A 19,738-nucleotide genomic window follows, 5' to 3' on the forward strand; every position below is an offset into this window, starting at 1 on the left:
ATAGCTACATCATTGAGAGGGTTTATAAAGTTAAAAGAATATTTTAAAAGTTTATGATGAGTTTCGAGTTTGTTCTCAGTTAAGTAGATTATAACTTTTTATAGGCATCTTTATCTTAGATCGTACGACTTTTTAAGTCTATACATTATGTAGATGCTTTTTATATCTACAATTTTATTAACGTCAATAACCTTGACGCAATGACTTATGATTCACTTATGCATGTATTTAAAGTTTCTTTTTTAATATATATATTTTTATTTTTGTACACTATAAACAGACCATTTATGTAAATAATAAATAAATGAAAAGTGTATAGGAGTCTTCCGTGTAGTACAGCAAAGCAATGCGGTAGATAAAAACCAGTAAAATATTCCACATTCCGCGTAATACATAACATATGTCATCAGCATAATATATGATATTGAAATCGGAGTAACTTGACACACTATGAGCTTCCATAGAATTTTGCAACGTGAGAATATTCGTACATAAAGAAATACTATACGTTTATTTTAATGTGAATATATCTTAACAATTCACATACCTACTACTAAGACTAGACTTTGTACAACATTCTCCCAGAAACTTTTTTACTTAAACGAACACTAAGAATATACGTTTAAGTTCAGAGAGAAAGAGAGATGTATATATGTAATAAATAGAGACAGATTCAGTATGATTCTCGGATTGAAAGTTCATAAAAATCCAGCAATCCTATCAAAGCAAAGTCGCGTTCACTATGTCCATTAGAAGTATGTATTTGTAATTATAGTAAGTAATAAAACGCGGAAGTAAGAGAGCACCTTGATAAGCGGACACGTGATTCATGACATTATATTTGTAATATGCGTTATTGCAAACATGCTTTAAGGTCGTGCTTTGTTCCAGGAATTACAACACAGTATAAGAAATGGAGTTAACCTCAATAACACTATTGACATATGCTTACGTTTATTTTATCCTAAGCAATGGTAAGTAGGAATTGATCAAATTTGGCAAGTGTTGCCTGTTTTTTTTTAAATATATACAAGAATAATTCTTCAACTTGCCGCATCAGTTCAGCATCGTGTGATTAATATACAGCAAGTTATTTTTAAGGTGCTATAAGCCCCAAATCTTAAAAAATAAATCGGGGCTGCTACTCACTGAAATTATGTATTAGCACACGACAAACGCAGCATTACCTGAAACAAAAATCAATTTATGAAACATTTATCATTATTTTAGGAATGGTTCGTGTCTTTGATTCGGTTTATTATTCGCTAATTAAATTACAAGTTTGTAAATATTTAATGTCCGATGAAACGTTTTTAACCTTAACCATACTTAAGAATTATAAAACACCTATATTTAGTACAATGAATGCAACACATGTATTTACATTGCAGGCATCTAATTGACTTATATATACATAAGGAAATGGAAAATTACACAGTACATACAATTAGCAGTCCTTATCATTAGATAAACCGGTAGTTAATTTAAATCACGAAACCAAAGGGACAACTCCCACCTAATTGGCGATAACAATAAATCTCCAATTAAACTTTAAACGACAGTTAATTCAGTGTAAGGTTACAACTTGTACACACAGGGTCACAGGTTGAGTTTACCGTTTAAGATAAAGAAAGCTATTTTCTGAATATTAGGTGTTTGTAAGTGATATTTCTCTATGTTTGTATATTTAAGAAATGTAATGAACTACCAAATAAGTTATTACTTATTTGGTAGTAACAAGTAAAATCACGCCCACACAAACCTTTACCATTTTGGCCTATATATGCATATTTACTAAAGATGTTTCAACAAATTAACTAATACTGATTGCGTGAATCTAAAGCTACTCCTTAAGTCATATTCCCATATCGAATTAAGCTCCACCTCGAGCCATGAGCACGAAACAAAACATCCCAACAACGCAAACAAACTACCAACAGAAAATCCTCTAAAGCACCTCCGAAGTAACCCGTCGTTATGTAAACGTGACCGTGGAGCATGTAACTAGCGTCCTAAACACACATCCTTTAGTTAAAGTCCGGTTAAACTGCGGTTAATCCCGCGGTGACACTTGACGTTTCAAACGACCACCTATGTACGAGTGATTATGTTATCTCAAACAGGTTGATTGTAAAATCATTGTTACCTATTGAATTACAATATAAACTTTGAAACCACAATACCAAGACTGCTTCAATATAACCATAACTCAAATAGGTATAACGCGTTTGGTTAGCGAAGATAATAAAACTTGCCCAATAAGTAAGCAAAATGTCTCTTGTCAGCACTACTATAATCACATAATATCTACGTTTGAGTCAAACAATTAGGTCAGGAGTCGTATTGCTTCCTCACAATCCAACAGATGGCAACAGCACGAAGTAGATGGCTTAACACTAAGCTTGTATGATGTACAAAGGTATTTCAGAAAGTGAAATGTGAAAAATCTATCATCAATCTTCAAATATAGACAACAGATCTTGTATCGCAAAATGTATGCTAATAAGAAAGAAAGATCAGTTCCAAAATTATGTTATAACAACGTCGAAGGGACTAGGTACTCATATTTGGTCGTAAAACACCGATGATGTTGTTATGAAGAACCTAATACGTAGAATTTAGCCAGGATCTTTGATTTTGCTCTAAACAACCGCTATGTTGTTCTAATCAATGTCGTCGTAAACGATTTTGACTGTATATGTCTAATATGTTCCACACTTTGTGTGTATGAAATTTAAATTTTGTGTCCATTATATACTCACACAAATGTATTTATTACGTTAAGCCTATTGTTGCTGCTATTCAAGATTATATTTTGGACTGTATTTCTAGAAGTCACAAAAATTAGAAGCAACAAAAGTATTATCCCCAGCAGATGGTACTAACGCTCCTAATCCGTGTTGACATACGGGTTAAGGCAACGACACACAGGGACCTAATAAAATCTAGACCTAATGAATATTAATTTAATTGTGAAAAAGGTTAATTATAGAATAAATGTTGCTTAGGGAGATATTTCTGTAAGCTTCACAAAATAAGTCTCACAGACATCTGTTATTAGGTCGTAAATCTGTTCAGAAATTAACGACAGTTAGGTTCTGAGTGTTAGTAAAATTAGCATTTAAGTCGTAATTTTAATTATTTTGATTTTATTTTTATATTTCTTTCTTTTGATCATATAATTTTGTAAGTACCTTTAACGCAATTTATTCACGTATTATACGACGTGTAATATCAAAAATATTTTATGTCGATATCATGTTACTGACACACTTTAACATTATTTGTATTGCATTGAAGATGCACGTGTCGTAGTACGTTCAAAATATAAGAGGACATCAGATATAAACAAAAAATCAATATTAGTAGACCAATGTAAGCTCGTCTGAAAGCAGAAAAATAATGTTAAGGAAAATTGTGTGTTACTAAACCTAAATACACAACAATAAGACTAAAGAATACAACAGGCAGGCTTAGCGAGTAGGCACAAAGCCGCGGATTATTTCGGACATTTTTACCCGTATTTATTGAGATTTATTACCACGTTCTTTCGTTCACTGGATCTGTACAAATTCTTAGGCAAATTAGGAGTTTTCTTCGTAATAGGATATCCTGCTTTGTGAAAAATGCTGCGGTCAACGGGATAGGCGTATATATATATGTATTTGTGTGTTTCCGTTAAAAGAAAAAATAACATTTTTATTATTCTGGTAATTAAAAATACCATTATTAGCAATTTATTTTCCTTCCCCATAGTTTCACCATTAAATTACAATTATATGCCACTTCCGTTTCCGCATCAGTCATGTACATTAATTATTAGTAACGAAATGATTAATTGCGAACCCCGGATATACCTATTGTTTTGCATATGTCTGTTAAAGCTTTAATCGAATTACATGTAAAGTATTTTTTTTCTGTTTATTATATATAATGAAATATGGATGTGTAAATTAAAGTAAACTGCAACAAAAAACATAAGGAACATCACACTTTTTGACATTTGGTATGACATATAGTTTCATTTAACATTGAATTCAGGCAAATCGCATATGTATGGGAGCATTGGGGATTTGAACAAGACCTCACTGCAACGGTGCTCGAACTACTGGACCAATATTATAGCAGTAGTAGCAAATAACTATTTAACCGACATAAACGTGAAATTCGCCTAATATTGAGTACGCCAACCCACACGAAACTTTTAATTCAATTATAATATTAGGCATGTACGATCGTGACATATCGATAACAAACTAATATTCCATCGATGCAAACTGTTAATCCGAGAGTTCAATTACTAGACTTGCTACCTCCACATTTAGTATAGGGAATGATAACAGCCCACCCCATGTATTGCGAAAGTGAATTTATTTGATAAACTAAGCATCTATATCATATTTGTTGCGTACAGAAAGCACAACTTGATAATAAATATTATAAGCAAGTATTGAAAGTGAGGTTTATGAATGGCGTCGCTTCGCATCTTCCGGCAATATTTAATTTTAAAACAATTAGCTTTCAGCCCAAACATGACCCACACGGTCCATATGCTATAACAATAATAGGGATGTACAAACAATAGCCCTACTTATCGATACAGGTTTTGACGAATCGAGCCTTAATTTTAGCATAACAAAAGCAGAGGGTCGGAAGCCATTGTTTAAGCCAGACGTTATTTAAATATTCCGACGGGTCTGACGGCAGACTGGCTCGCGATTTTTTCTCTTTTATGCGAAATCTGACGCTCGCAGTCCTTGACGTATTGAAACTCTAATGGACCGTTTTAAACTAGAGCTTGAATTTTCGAAGCTAATATTTAGTGTAAGCGATAGCGTGAATCAAGAGACACTTGATAGTAATCGTTGCTTGTTAACAGATATCAAAGGGAACTTCTCTCGCCAAGAATATTAGTTTCACTTTGTTTTATAAAGTCGCAAGGCGGACAAGGTAATAACGATAATAGCCATTATCAAAACCAGATTGCTCAGTATTACTGAAAGGCAATCGTGTACGTAATAAATTCAGTATCTAACGTATTGAGTAAGCGATTTTGAAATGTACGTAGTGCAAAAATCATTATCGCACGTATCACAATTTTGCTTTCATATTTCATCGATTAGCATTACAACACTATCGGACAAAGGTCGGCTATTGTTCCGGTTGTATTCATGTTATATTTTGACGGAGATTCGTCACGTGTGCTCACGTGTTAAGATTTCCTCGAATGCCTTTGTTTTAAAATTGCATCGATCGTTATAATAATAAGCCGTTACTTGACGACACTCTTGATATGGATTATGTAACGCTGTACCATTATTGTTGCATAATAGTAACTATCTATAAAATTAACTAACCAAGAAATTCAGACGTCTCGATATTTGTTAATGCCAAATGGCTGATAGTTTGGGTTATACGATCTGAAGGTACGTACGTACAGTAAAACAACATAGGTCATACGTTCATTGTATTTAAAACTAAATAAAGATGGAACTGCTCATGAACTGTCGTGAATCAGCAATCATCGCTTCATCCGCTCCATAACTCAAACTAATTCCAATAAAAATGACATCAGACACTTGGAAATACTACCTTATGAGCAGTTATTTTCCGCGCAGTATTTTCTAAACATTTTAACAAAGGGTTTTTTAAAAGAAAGGTACAGACCCGTTATTAGCAAGTAAATAACAAGAGTAAAATATAACATTTTATTGATATGGAAAATCAGTGTTCGAAAGGTGAACGCTCCCGTTGACAAGATATTGAAACATTTAAAATTGAAATGTATGTTTTGAAGGAGGCTCCTTACATCTCATAACGCGATGAAAACATTCAAGCAATATAAAGAAGCACATTTCAACATGAAAGGAATGTATTCACGTAAACATTGTGGTATTTCGATCTCAGAAACTTATTACAAGTTAGTCTCGACTAAACGGAAACCATAATAAAATATGTGGGCTTGTAAACTTCGGAGGACTCGTTCAATTTGTTTTAACAACGAAAATAGCCGGAGCTCGGTCTTTCCGTCCCGTAGTTCATTTGTGGGGTTAAGGGCGAACGAGAACGAGTGTATTTATCATCGTTTCTTTACGCGGTGTGACCTCTGAACATTCTTATAGATGTACCTCGTGCATAATTTAATAAAGTACCTAATAAAGTTTCTTCCTTATTGTTTTTCAGGTTAAGGCACAAATTCGCCCTGAGTGATCGGCAGTTATAGGTGGTTGAAAATGGATTCAAACCTAAACAAATTGAACATCGTGTAAAACAAAATATCGTATACTAACGTGCACCTGTGCTACCAAGATTTCTGAGAATATATCAGATGCATTTTCAAACATATGCTTCCCTGAATACATCTTCTACACGTGTTAAAGCCATTTTGGTGTACACAACATGATTGTCGTACAAACGCAAGTTGTATTGAAGTTATACATGACTTACTAAAACGAATATTAATATTTAATTTTAGACATAAATTACTCCAATTAAAACCATTTTAATATGAGCCCTCTGAATTTCATAATAAACCTAACTCGAATAAACGAATGAACGAACCTAATCGCGAAGAATAGTTCAAAAAACCTCTTGGCTGATAATCGATTCTTAATACAATGGAAATTTAGAATTTTCGTGAAATCGTCCCTCGAGCCGACTGTTCTAAGATTTGTTTTATTTTTCTCATTGGGAAGATAAAGTCTTTTCCTTTGTTTGTATTGGTCAAGTGCTTTTATTATTTATTTACGGCTGCAAAGCCATAGATACCTTTAATAACGACGCCAATAATACATCCTAATACAAGTTAGATATTTATTTATTTCATAGTTAATTAAATGAGATTTTAGACGATGTATTTCCTATCTGACTGATACCTAAAGGTTAAATTAATCCTGAATCTCAATCGTTAATACAACCGTGTGAGTGACACCGGCAGGTGTAGCCTAGACTTTCAGAAATCTTACAAGTTCATAAAAAGGCTAATGTCCGGCCGACAGCTGTCGTTCGTCCTTACGTGTTAATTGAGTCGTTTCGAAAGTCCGTAACCGACTTGGAAGGTCAATCCACAATATTTTAAAATTTAATCAGGTCACCTTAAATTTTTTGAATTAAAACTCGTGCTACAAGTGCAATAGATATTTTCCCACGATAAAGTAACATAAATGTAATAGGCTCATAAACTAACGAATACGTTACTGATACTTTAGTATGGCTTATTTCAAGAAAAAGTGTTTTTCTTCTTTCTAGAAATAATTGTACTTCTTGAAATAATACACAAATAAACATTGACATTCACATAAATGACATTTACCAACACTTCCATTTCGATTATGAACACAAATAAATCACAGTAAATAACTTATGTTTATTCAAAATATTGCGCATACAATTAGCACCATATTGACGAAACATATGACAAACTCGACAAACATCACCCAATTCAAAAGACAATTATGTTTTCCGGGTCAATGACCGAGCTCGGCATCGCGAAACAATTTTAAAGCCACTGAGACCACTTTACTCTACCCATAGACAACATTGTTTTAACCTTGATTTATCAGATCGCGCGTCTCACATAATCCATAATCAATACGAAAAATGCATAAGCCATGTACATTATCACATAATTTACCTAACACGTAACTAAACAAACTGTAGTACTGCATCGACAATCTTCAGAAATTAGAAGTTAAAGATTACAACAGACCTAAAATGTTATAAAGGGTATTAATTATCGTCTGGCAACCGTAAGGTCACTTTAACACTAACCTAGACCAAGCGAAGGTCAAGTTCTGAGAAACATAAACCTAGATCGTTGCCGAGTAGTGCATGCATTGGAGTAATTCCACTAAATGTGTTATAACATGTTTTATGTTTTGATTCTTAATAACAGTTATATAGGCTTCTTAGACTTTAATTTCGATTCTAATTATATGGCATGAAGACATTATCGACTAGAAGGCGGCTTCTTTATTATCAAACGAATTCTTAAGCCATGAAAATTCAAATAAGTTTAATTTATTTAATTAATATTAGTAATAAATTTACTAAATAATCTTTTAGATACATATATTTTACAATCATTAAGTTCTGGAGACATTGTCTTATCGTGAATGGGAATAATTCAATCCCTTATTAGAATGTTTTGTCTGAACTCTAAAGAAACTTCTGTTTTGCAATGCGGTCAACCCACGCACTTGTGAATTGCATATAATGCAAGTTGAAAAATAAATCTTCAGTGTCGACTCGTTTTTTTAAATATTAATGAAGAGTACATGTATATTACACGAGACGGAACGTATTAAATGTTAATTCATGTAAATTGTAATTTTAACATTAATTACTATATTGGGGGCAGTTAATTTATCTGACAGATGTTCAATTTGTGTTTTACGAATACGTTCAAGTCGCCATCGTGAAAAGATGCACATCTGCGATTTTAATAACGGTCAAGTATAATATTTATTCTATTGGATGTGTACATAAATATTACATTATATAGACTCAACGGTCGTAGATTGGGCGCTGCAACTTATTTATGGGGCATAGCCCTTTCAGCCCCAAATCTCTATCTCTGCGGTTATTTAATGAAAGCTAAGCCTTTGGTGTGTGGAAAACGTCGAATATTGGTTTTTGCCTTCTTTTACAGTACAAGCAATGTTGAGGTCATACAATAAAAATTCATTGTCAAATTTGCTCATGCGGGGTTCTAACCCGGGATAAGAATCGCATGCTTAACCACGCGGCTAGCATCCTTGTGTTTGCAAGCAAAGTCTCATACTACTACATTTATAATAACTAAAACTAATGGAATAATTACATACGAGATTAATGAAGATTACAGCTACCAAATGTCTTATCTTAAAACATCGTAATTAAACTTAGATATTTGTGTATTAATTTAAAGTGAATTCACACGTCCTTAGGCTTGAAACACACTCGTTAAATTAGAGGACTTTGATTTGTTCGGTACTGAATACCTCTCATAGTAAAAATTTAATAACATCGGCTATAAATAAAATACTAGGAATCTAAGTAGTTCCTACGCGTATTGCATATGCGTGTAGGCAGGCATAAAAGTAAATATAAATCTAAGTTATAGATATGCATTTCTTGTTTAGGTTAAAAGGCCGAAAGCATACTAAGTTCATGGCTATAGAGACCTATAGAGTTAAAACAAACTTTAGGCATATACCTAACGTGTAAAGGCAACAAATCAGGTTGTGCCCGGTGCACCACAACACAATTCCCTTACCGCAAAGCTGAAATGTGGTATCGGGGGATTGATTTATTTAACATATCTACGAAATATTTGCATTCTAATCGAAATTCCCATTTAATATTAGCTATGTTTACTATTCATACATTCATATTAACATTGATATGAAGATTATCCGTACACAATAATTAACTCAATGATAAGGACAGTCAATTCTTTGAATTTATTTATAATTATTATTTTACTTAGGGAAGTTAAGTGAATGAATAAGTGACCTTAAAAAAGTGAGATAAAGAGTTTCAATATTAATAATTTTATCAAACCACACGTTAGTAGCAGAAACGGAAAAAGATATTTTTATCTGGTATTCGAAGCTCGGACCACCTAAACAGTAAGTGAATCTGCTCACTCACCCTCCCGATAAAACCTGATCCAACCACAATGACTCACCCTTTTCGGATGTTTTATGTTGCCCCAGGTATCGAGGAATTTGAATAAAAAATAAGCAGGTATAAGACAAGCCGAAGTCGCGCCTCTGAGGGACGATTCAACAAACCTTCTTGTATATCGGAATAAATTGACAGTTCCTTCAAAGAAACCCTGTCAAAATGTGAAAATGTGTTTTAGCTTATCTTTTTACATTTGTTTATTATATTTATACAAGTTATAACTTGAATTTGAGATTACTACCTAAATATTCAATATAACCATATAAGGTGATTTAAAGATTCCTAGAACTCATATAAACGTTAATTTATCACATCATAAACTTGACCATTCTAGAACTTTACAGCAATCGTGGTCAACAAGAAACCTATATCCTACTCCTACTCTTTACATATTCATATGTTATCCCAATCCCCGTCAAACAAGTCATTTTAAATAATAATATGAGTAGTTTAATGCAGTACCTACTGTCTTTTGTTTACTAAAATAAATATGCAAAAGGCTTGCTAATGACAGCACGTTGTAATTTCAAGCATGGCCGACTTATCATGGTTTCCGAGGGTCAACGGCTTACCCGACTGCGTAAAAATGTTTAAGAGTATTGACCTGCTCAGGAATATCTGAAATTGATTTGACAACTTTAATTAAGACTGGTTATGTAGCAGGGGTCAATAATACGGATCTCATGATATAAGACTGCGTCCCGAATCCAGATCTTGTTCTGTCAAATTTGTGTGAGAGTAACCAAATATAGGTCTAGGCCGGGACAGAATCTGTCTATCCCGTTACAATTTAAAAAACTGTTGGTCAAATCTCAATCATAAAGCGCAAATTCCATCTATATCTCTATCCATATGCTTGTTGTTGATGTGCGAAGGTAAGAAAGTAACTTGACCCCTCGGAAGGAATTAATATGTTACAGATGATAAAACCATAAGAAATAAAACACTGTCATACAGATAAATTTATCGTAATCTTCGGTTCTCAGCTACTCTGTGTACAGTGGGTATACACAAAGAACGATGGACAAAGAGAATGCGTATAGAGTCGACGCATCGACGAAGGCGTGACGCCTCCCGTATTGGCCTTCTACCGTGCCTTAGATTTCAATAGTCTCAATCTCTAAGTGTTACTGACTCACGCTTCTATGAAGACGTGTAATCAAAACCTCCTAATGTCCGACGCAATCGGACCCCATCGCTCACAATACACGAAAGTCACATAAAAATATTTAATAACGCCTCTTTACACCCGTGATAAAACATTGGCATCCTAAATTGAGACATTTTATTATTAGAAATACGATTTTGACAGTCGTAAACGAGCGCCGATCCAGTTATTATATCGAGTTTACGAGTAGAAATACGCGGCACAGAATATAAAGAGGAAAATATATTTCTGTATTACGTCTAGAATAAAGATTGTAAAATTGTTCGCATTACAAGACCGCAATGAACAACGAACCGATGCGCGCTCTTCCGCTTTCCGTGTTTAAATAAAGCCAATGTCATTGCCGCTCTCCTAGCGAAGTTGTCGCATACTGTTCACACATCAGAGTTCAAAGCTTAGACTTGGTATTTTTAAATGTCTTAGAGCAGGTGGGCGCGTCGTTCGACTCCAGCGTCACCGCAGAAGGCTCAACCTATACTGGCCAGCATTGGCGTCTGAGTCACGTTTTTTCATCTGTGACGCAGTTTTTCCTGTCGCCCGCTGCGTATGACCGTGACATTTGGTGTCTGACCGATTGTACGGCCTTCGCCGGCGGTCATCAACTCCGCGCGTGAGTCGGTACCATACTTTATGGCGAGTTTTCTCTGGCCGCGCTAGATCTGGCGTCTCGCTTGCTCTCGTGCAAACGAGCGAGGAGATAAAGAACGCTCGTTACTATTACATGTTTTTCGTGCTCAGCTAGACAGGTAAATGCATTGTACCCACCTATTGTGATGTTAATATTTGAACAGAGTCGGTTCTGCGATTTAAATAACGAACGACGCGAGTTCAAGTGAGTACATAATATAGTCGCGGAAATATGTGTATACCTCGACAATCGGCAGAATAACTTCTGTAAGCGGCGCGTTAACCCACGAGGAAATCACGTAATCTCAACTTTATATTCACCAATTACTTTATTGCTCAACACTGACATCCTGTTTTTAATAGTTTCGAGTTTGGATCCAACAAAATAGTGGTTTCCGTTCCGACATAAATCACCGAAGCTTTCTCGTTTCGTATCAATCAAAGACTTACATTTCGAGGTTTCTTAATGGCTTGTCTAAACACGACCACACATCTCGGGCGAAGCCATTAGAAGTGTGAACTTCTGCTGTTAAGTTTGAAGTTAGAACATTATGGCTGCTGCAAGTGCATCGGATATTGCTTATGTTGTAATAAAGCTTTTAGTTAACCGGTCAAAGGCAGCTTTTACACCGTTTCTACCGCTTTGAGCTAGGCTAAGACAACGATAAAGTTCGCACGAGGAGTATGTGCGTCGCTATTTCATTCTCTTCCATAAATTAATAAGCCGCGACCTTTAGGTTTAAAATTGGTAGGCAGCGTGGCAGGAGACATTTCACAAGTGTCGCGGACTAGCAGAACTGTCGACGAGGAAGTAGGTCTGTATCACCAAGGTTAGTAGTGAAGGTAGTTCGCATAGTTAAGAAATACCTCTCATTGCTATGCGCCGTTTGATCGAGCACACTAGCATTGTTACGTCGTTATCGCTATGTTGTAATTTAACATACTTTTAGCCGATTACGCTGTAGCTTATAAAGGGTAATTTTCACAGAAATTTTGAATTTTCGCATAAGCCTGGAGGCTTAAACTATTTTGAATTGATATATTTTATCAACTAATGAGGCGAATTCGAACACTATGTGTCCGAACTTAGTACTTCCATAGTTTAGATAATCCATAGCTTAAACACTGCAAATTTAACTGATATTTATAATTAGTAACATATTTCTACTAATCGTATTGAGGTCGCCAATGCTGAGGTCGACCTTGCGTGTTCACAATAGATATTATTTTTATTTAATTACTTCGCATATCGTATATTTCAAACATGCCCTAAAACATATGTAATTGATATAAAATATTGAATTAAGGTCAAATAAAGAAACAGTGTACGATTTTCCATATAAAGCGGCTTTCAACAGTAAATCTATATATTTTATGCCACCTCCGCTTAATAATGTTTATACGAGCAATGTTTTCTGATTATCCCGACTCTTGCCAAGCAAAAAAATTATTCTTGGCAACATTCATGTACACGCGCTCGTGGAAAATAAAAACAGACGCCCATCTAAGTACTATATGAATTTTAAATAGAAACATGTTAATGGCGGATTATATTGTAAACATAGCATTGTATTTGCTCAACGGCATGAATATTTTGAACAACCTACGTTTGAGCGATCAACGTCAAAGGAAATAGTAATACACATATTACAATTAGAAATCCTAGAATTTGGGCGGAAAATAGAGATTTTAAAGTTAGAGAAAGCATTGACATAGTATAGTCAACGGTCCAAGCAACACTGGTCTAGTGTTTGTCAAGTCATCAGCCGTATCTTTGTTCGAAGGTAGATTCAGGCTCGTTACTGATTTAGTGTTTGAGTCATTGAACGAAGTTAGTCATACATAGAATGCTTTGTTTTGTCGCTTTCGGTCGTAGTTGATTCATTATTGCGAGTTTCAAACTTGCTGGTCAAGAACGAATATCTATTTCTTGCGTACCAACAATACACTGTTCGCATTAAAAAAAGATATAGACTATATCGCCACACGGGATAATTCGAAATACAGCAGAATCTTGAATTTATTAATGACTATTTCGTAAAATAAAGACAGACAAGCGGGTCACCCCAACGCACCATAATTGAATGATTGCAGTAATTACCCCAGACCCTTCGCTGAATGTCTGAGGATGTGGTTTAGCCGCAACTCATGGGAAATGGTTATAGGAACTCCGCATGATGGCTAATTACTATGGCTTACGTAATGTCATACTTTACGCCATTTTGTGTCCAGTATTACCGGTGTTCAGTGTTCTTATTACATAAAGCAAAATGGTTTTAAATTTCAGGTAAAGATTCAAGTCCACTCTTAATAAAATATAATATCAAAACTCCTTTCAAACATAGTACATATGCCATACATAACCTAATACTTTTTCAGTAAAATCTTCGATCAGCAACATTTAAAAACAGCAAAAGGAAACCCATTAGCATGAACATTCTCGACAGCTAAAAAGATAAAATATGAAAATAAACGCATTAAAATCTCGTACCGAAAATGTCACAATGAATCATTGTGGAAGGTCAGTAACACCGATCTGGCAGCCGGCCGAGAGCGATCCGGAGTCGAACTCCCGTCCCCTGCCACGGTCAATCAAAATGCCACTTAACCTTTTAACCTTAAGAGTCCAATTTACAATGGCATTAGTAGCTGCGTATCATTTGATAAGTAATAGAGCGTTATCACAAAAATGCGCTCGTAATTGTGCAGTAGTTTGGCGACCTATTTAAAAGAATTACCAAAAGAAAGAAAAAACATTGCACTAAAAGAAAGACGCAATAAACAATTAATAATTTTATTCTAACTGGTCGTTTGAACCGACCGGGTTTTATTGCACTTTCGAGATGCTTCGATTTGACAACGAAAGGTCAGCTTTTTAAATAATATTTTTAGCTAATAAAATATATAAAAGTTACTAGATTTGAATCGTATTCCATTAAAAATACTTGATAGGTTTGGAAAACCGCGAGCTGAGCTTTTTGTTTGTGGAGTTTCTTTTGATCGAGAATTCTATGGCAGTGAGTGTATCGGATATTTTCAACAGACCAGCTTTTTGTAAAATCCAACGCAATCGTATTTCAATGTACCTTTTGAATGGTTAAAAACAGTATCCTAAAAAGAAAATTCTGGAGCACTTCCATTCGGCGAGATCCGAAGGCTCGAAATTCTAATTCTTAAGGATTTTACGGATTTTTTCCTTTAAAAATCGCGTAATTATTTTCATATCCATACATATCTTACTGAAATTGAAAGATAGTATAATCGATACATGATATGACATGATAGTACAAAGAGAAAAGATTTCTCTTTTTGCTTAAAATAGATGAAACCCGCAATATTTTTTTAAGATTTCTATTATTTTATGCGTTAGAAGGTGATAATTAATGAAGGGCAAGGGAGTAATCTTTGTGACAACCATTAACTATGCAATACTTACCGTGACTACTACTAATACATTATTTATATCAAGATATTATTTTGCTCATTCAATCGTTATATACTTAAGTATATAAGACATGAGAGATATATAATATACATTAACCCGTTTTGGCTCTTCCCATTTCCAATTTTTTTAAGTCAGCCTACTAAACAATATTTTGATGTATCGGCAGGAGGAGGTAAACAGAAGGCAAATACGATTTGGTGAACAATCTTAGACATCCACTCTATTTATGACACTAACTGCATCTATGTATTTTTACAATCGTTTCTACTTTAAAGCAAACAAAACCTAAAAATAACGATTCCATGAATACATCAATTCCATACAAGAGCAAGCGGGACGGAAATAAACATCGTGATCTTCCAAAAATATTTCTCGTCCCTTTCCCTCTCAACTGGAGAAAGTGAAACAAGAATAGATTTCCGTGAATAGTTTTGTGTTGAATACCAAAGTACCTGGCGTAAAATTGAAGTAACTACAACACTAACCAACAATTATTTATTAATACCCGGTTGGTTAAACTGTCTTTTAGCTAAACAACTCCTCAACGCCAGACAAATTTTCATAATTAACATGCTATAAGTAACTAATTCCGCTGAAAGCGTTTATGAGTAAGAATTTGGATATTTTAAAATAAGTAAAGATTATTTTAACGTTTATTCGCGTTTGTTACGGTTGTAGGATGCGTATGAAACAAAAACTCTTTTCACCTAAGTGCTATTATAGCGTAACGCGTGGGAAACATAAAAATTACATATTCCGATTTCCTTTTGTGTTAAAAGGCGTGGCCGTTTTTTATAAATTGTTGAACCAAGACGGTTTCCTTTATAGATTAGGATGAGTTAATTATAAACATTAAAACTTAAAAACTGTATTCTTTAAATGTAAACATACATTCATCTGGTTGTTTTGTACAATTTATAAACATAATGAAAAAAAAAACAAAATTTTGAACATAAAATATGCACACAATTGAACTACATACTGTTTTTAGATTAGAGTAGACAGTTAAGATTTATTATGTAACAAAACACTATATGTATATATCACTGCTTGAATTAATTTAAAAGTCCAATTCCTTTGCTTTTATTGGTGTAATATTACATATTATATATATTTCTGAACTAAACCCAGAAAGTATTAAAATTCTGTTGATTTTATGCTAAATAATATGAAAGGAAATCAACTTACAATTGTTAGCAGTGAAATTGAGTAATTATTGCATCGAAATAGATTATAACCATTGTTATCACTTAAGTAACTTTAACAAGATATAATAATATTTAATTAAAGTTATACATCATTTTTGGGTTTGTTTCTTAGAATACATGAAAGGGATTCTGAGATAAACTAATAATTCACTTTATTAAGTAAAGTAAGCAAATAGTTACAGATTTTCAAATTATAAATTTCTGCAGCTGAATACAATGTTAAATACATATGTATGTATTATAAAAAATCTTGTTTTGCTTTTTAAGTTTCATTTTAAATTATTATTTTATACAGAATAAAGAACTACTCTGATTCATTATACATTTAATAATACTATCCGTGAATCTTAATATAACTTTCTAAATAATAGTTGACTTGTATGATACAATATCAGTCATAAAAATCAGGTAATGTTTTGCTTTTGGTTTGCATCAAAAGTTTTTCTTTTTTGTATACTAGCCAAACCAAATGATTCCAAATAAAAGACAATGTGATAGTTTGAAGTACAATGCTTATAATCAATAAACAAACCTTACTTTTAAGTTGTATACATATAAATTGTATGTTCATGTACATGGACAAAATATTGAAGCCTTTTGTTATTTAAAACTACTAGTTTTAGATTATTTTTAAAACCCTAGATAGTAATAACAATAACAAATAGAAAATAATTAATGCAGCACGTCAATTCGTATAGTTAAACAACTCAGCAATTTGTGATTATCTTGCACAATACCATTCGATTTGTTAATTTTCGTCTGTCAAAGCAAAATTATTCATGTCATTGTCTGTAGGTATAGAAATTGCAAGCGTGGCTACGCTTACGTGAGCGGCCGCAGGCTGTTTCATAATAATTCGTAACATATAAGACCTACTTTTGAGCTCGAGATTAGAATGACAAGCTCAACAGGTAATCTTTTTTCTTAAAATCTGAACAGAATGAAGAACAAGGACCCTCAATGTCATAAGTCAACGTGCTAACAGGAAAATAAAATTATATTTTGAAGATATAATATGTAAATTTACGTATAGTTTCTAATATGAATTCTATTAGCATTTATGCAATACTTAAACTTGACATTTATAGACAATTCAAAGATAATCCAATCAATCTTAGTTGCACGCTTCTAAATTTATAATCGCCATCCATAAACCGGCTTACGTAAGTCTACAAGTAATAATACGGCAAGTTTTGCGAAAAACATTACCTACAATAAATCTAAATGGAGGTCGCTGACCTAAAATGGAAAAATACGCACATTTATTCACATCGTTATAACATATAAATATGACAAAATCTCGACAAAAAATTAAATATCAAATATTAGTCATCTGTTTAAACGTGGCGACCGTTAAGACATTTGAAAAAATACATACCTGTTTCTCGATTGTTACAAGTTCACCTTTTCATAAACTATGCCTTTGTTTCAATAACGGCTCCCGAAACCGTTCAGTTTATCTGGAAATAGAAACGTATTTTATTAATGCGGCGTCTTGAACACAAACTACGTTTTTGGACCTACGCAACGAATCCAGTGGTTGTAATGTAAATTGTAAACGCCTTGTGCACAAAAGAGATACGCACCAATATAAAATACACCTTTACAGAAGTTTTTGTTCACAATGCACTGTAGAATAGCCGGTCGTTCCGGAGTAACTAGTTTATCACTCCGATTGTATCGCACTAAACAAATACGAGACGGCCAGCAACAGCGACGTTCGGCACGAGACTGAGCGACACTAGCGCCCCTTGGGCCTCAGCCGTGAGCCGCCCCACGTTTTGTTAGTGTGCGCGGCTTGTACATGTGAGGGTGCGCCCTGCGCCCCGACAACCGTTTATTTATTTTCGTACACAGAATGAATACTCCAGAGAGTGCATTCGTCGGGTCGAATTAAAAACTTGAAAGAGGTTTAGGTAGGGAAATATTCAGCGGACGTGTATCACAAGGATGCGAGCCGAGCGCCTCTTTATAAACGGCCGTGAACTGGCAGCGTCAACCGCGGTCATTGCCACGGGCACTGGTATAAAAATACGTCACTGAATCTTACGTTCCATCATTTTACCTTACATATTAAACCTAGTTTAAGCTATGATAACATCATAATGTCGGCTTTTGTTACCACGTCTTAGGAAAAAAGCTATTCCAAATTCAGTTAAAGATGAAGCCTGCTACTGCGCTGATTATTGCGTTATGCCATGATGTTAAAACATAATAAAAACAAATGTATTTTTATATACCACCTTTTAATCTGACAGATTATATTCGTACACATTCAGACATATTCGTTAGAGGATGTGACATTTATTCTACGTGACGTTGCGATTCGCCGTAACTATTATTTTTTTAAATATTTCAAAAGCAAATAAAAAGTTTTATTTATTGCCAATATATCAAGGACGACACGTTTTAAATGTTTTTTATATCAAAGTGGATAATTTGTTTTTATTTTTATTCGATGCCTTATGAATGTCAAAAATCTATGGTAGGAACAGACTATTACGTGTTGGCAATGTCAACAACTACAGACTGTTAAGAGAGACTAACTCTGTTAGATGTAATAACAAATTACGAAATAGAGTATAGACATTATAATAATACTGTTTCCGTCCATGACAGTTTTTCCAGGTCTAGGCGTATTGTAAATAATAAACGATACTTATTGTTTTGTCGAATTTAATACAGCATTAATTATGTTAAATCGAACACCAGACAGCATTGTAAAGTAAATAATAATAAGAAATATTGTTTTTGTATATCCATCAGCGCTGCTAATTGGGATTCGAGAATGAAAATTACTATAAATAAACGACCTATACTAAATATATTTCACCGCGTCGTTTGAAGCCGATGATTTAAGAGCAAGTTTATCAACATGTATTTTCTTTCTTTTCTTAGTGTATTGATTTTTAGAGGCAAAACATATCGTAATTTATATCGTTTTGTACGAAGAGCAAAATTGACATATCCACAATTAATATAATTGAGATTGAAAATCAAATTCATGATTTCCAATCATAATCAAATTATTTTGTTTTGTTATAAAAATATAAGTAGGTATGTCTTAAATTTATATTATATTGAAATAAAAATCACCTAATGTTCGGTCTCATGGTTCAATCTTTGGAGTGGATGAATTCGGACTAAAATTGTCACCTTCAAAGCATCGGGATAAGCTGGCAATCAATATTTAGTTCCAACCATCTTTAAAGAGGATTACACCGAATGCCTAAACCTTATCTCGCCGATAATAATTGTAAGAGCTCAATCCTGGGGGGACTCAAGCGATATTTTTTACTTTTTTATCTAAATTGTTTATTTTTCATTCTTGAGAGATTTCAGATTTTCAGTTTAGATAAACAACATTCTTATTAGTCCTAAAAGTACCAAAGCCAGTGATGTCGTCGACACACCCTTTTATTATATACATCAGAGAAGAAAAATAATATTTTTAGATCTAAAAAATTTATATTTATATATTTTTTATATTCATTAATGGATAATAATTTGAATGAATTCTTTAGACTTATGACTCAGTACAACTAGAAAATAAACTTCGGTACCATACTACCATCACAACCTCAATTGTCCAACGCAGAATCATCCTAGGCAGAGTTCGAA

At 33.8% G+C, this 19,738-nt stretch overlaps 1 protein-coding gene across 3 annotated transcripts in view; it reads right to left on the reverse strand.

Annotated features, from left to right (window-relative positions):
- The window catches only part of LOC110999840 (brain tumor protein), a 72,609-nt gene extending 54,748 nt beyond the window's left edge, over positions 1 to 17,861 (reverse strand). For all 3 annotated transcript variants that reach the window (XM_022269084.2, XM_022269081.2, XM_022269082.2), the window contains exons 1-2: positions 17,704 to 17,861; positions 17,496 to 17,577 (exon numbers count right to left, since the gene is read on the reverse strand). The gene's annotated coding sequence lies outside the window, so the exon portion shown is untranslated. The remainder of the gene's footprint in view (positions 1 to 17,495; positions 17,578 to 17,703) is intronic.
- Between the last annotated feature and the right edge of the window lie 1,877 nt (positions 17,862 to 19,738).

This window comes from Pieris rapae, chromosome 6 (assembly GCF_905147795.1).
Source record: "Pieris rapae chromosome 6, ilPieRapa1.1, whole genome shotgun sequence".
Lineage (NCBI taxonomy): Eukaryota > Metazoa > Arthropoda > Insecta > Lepidoptera > Pieridae > Pieris > Pieris rapae.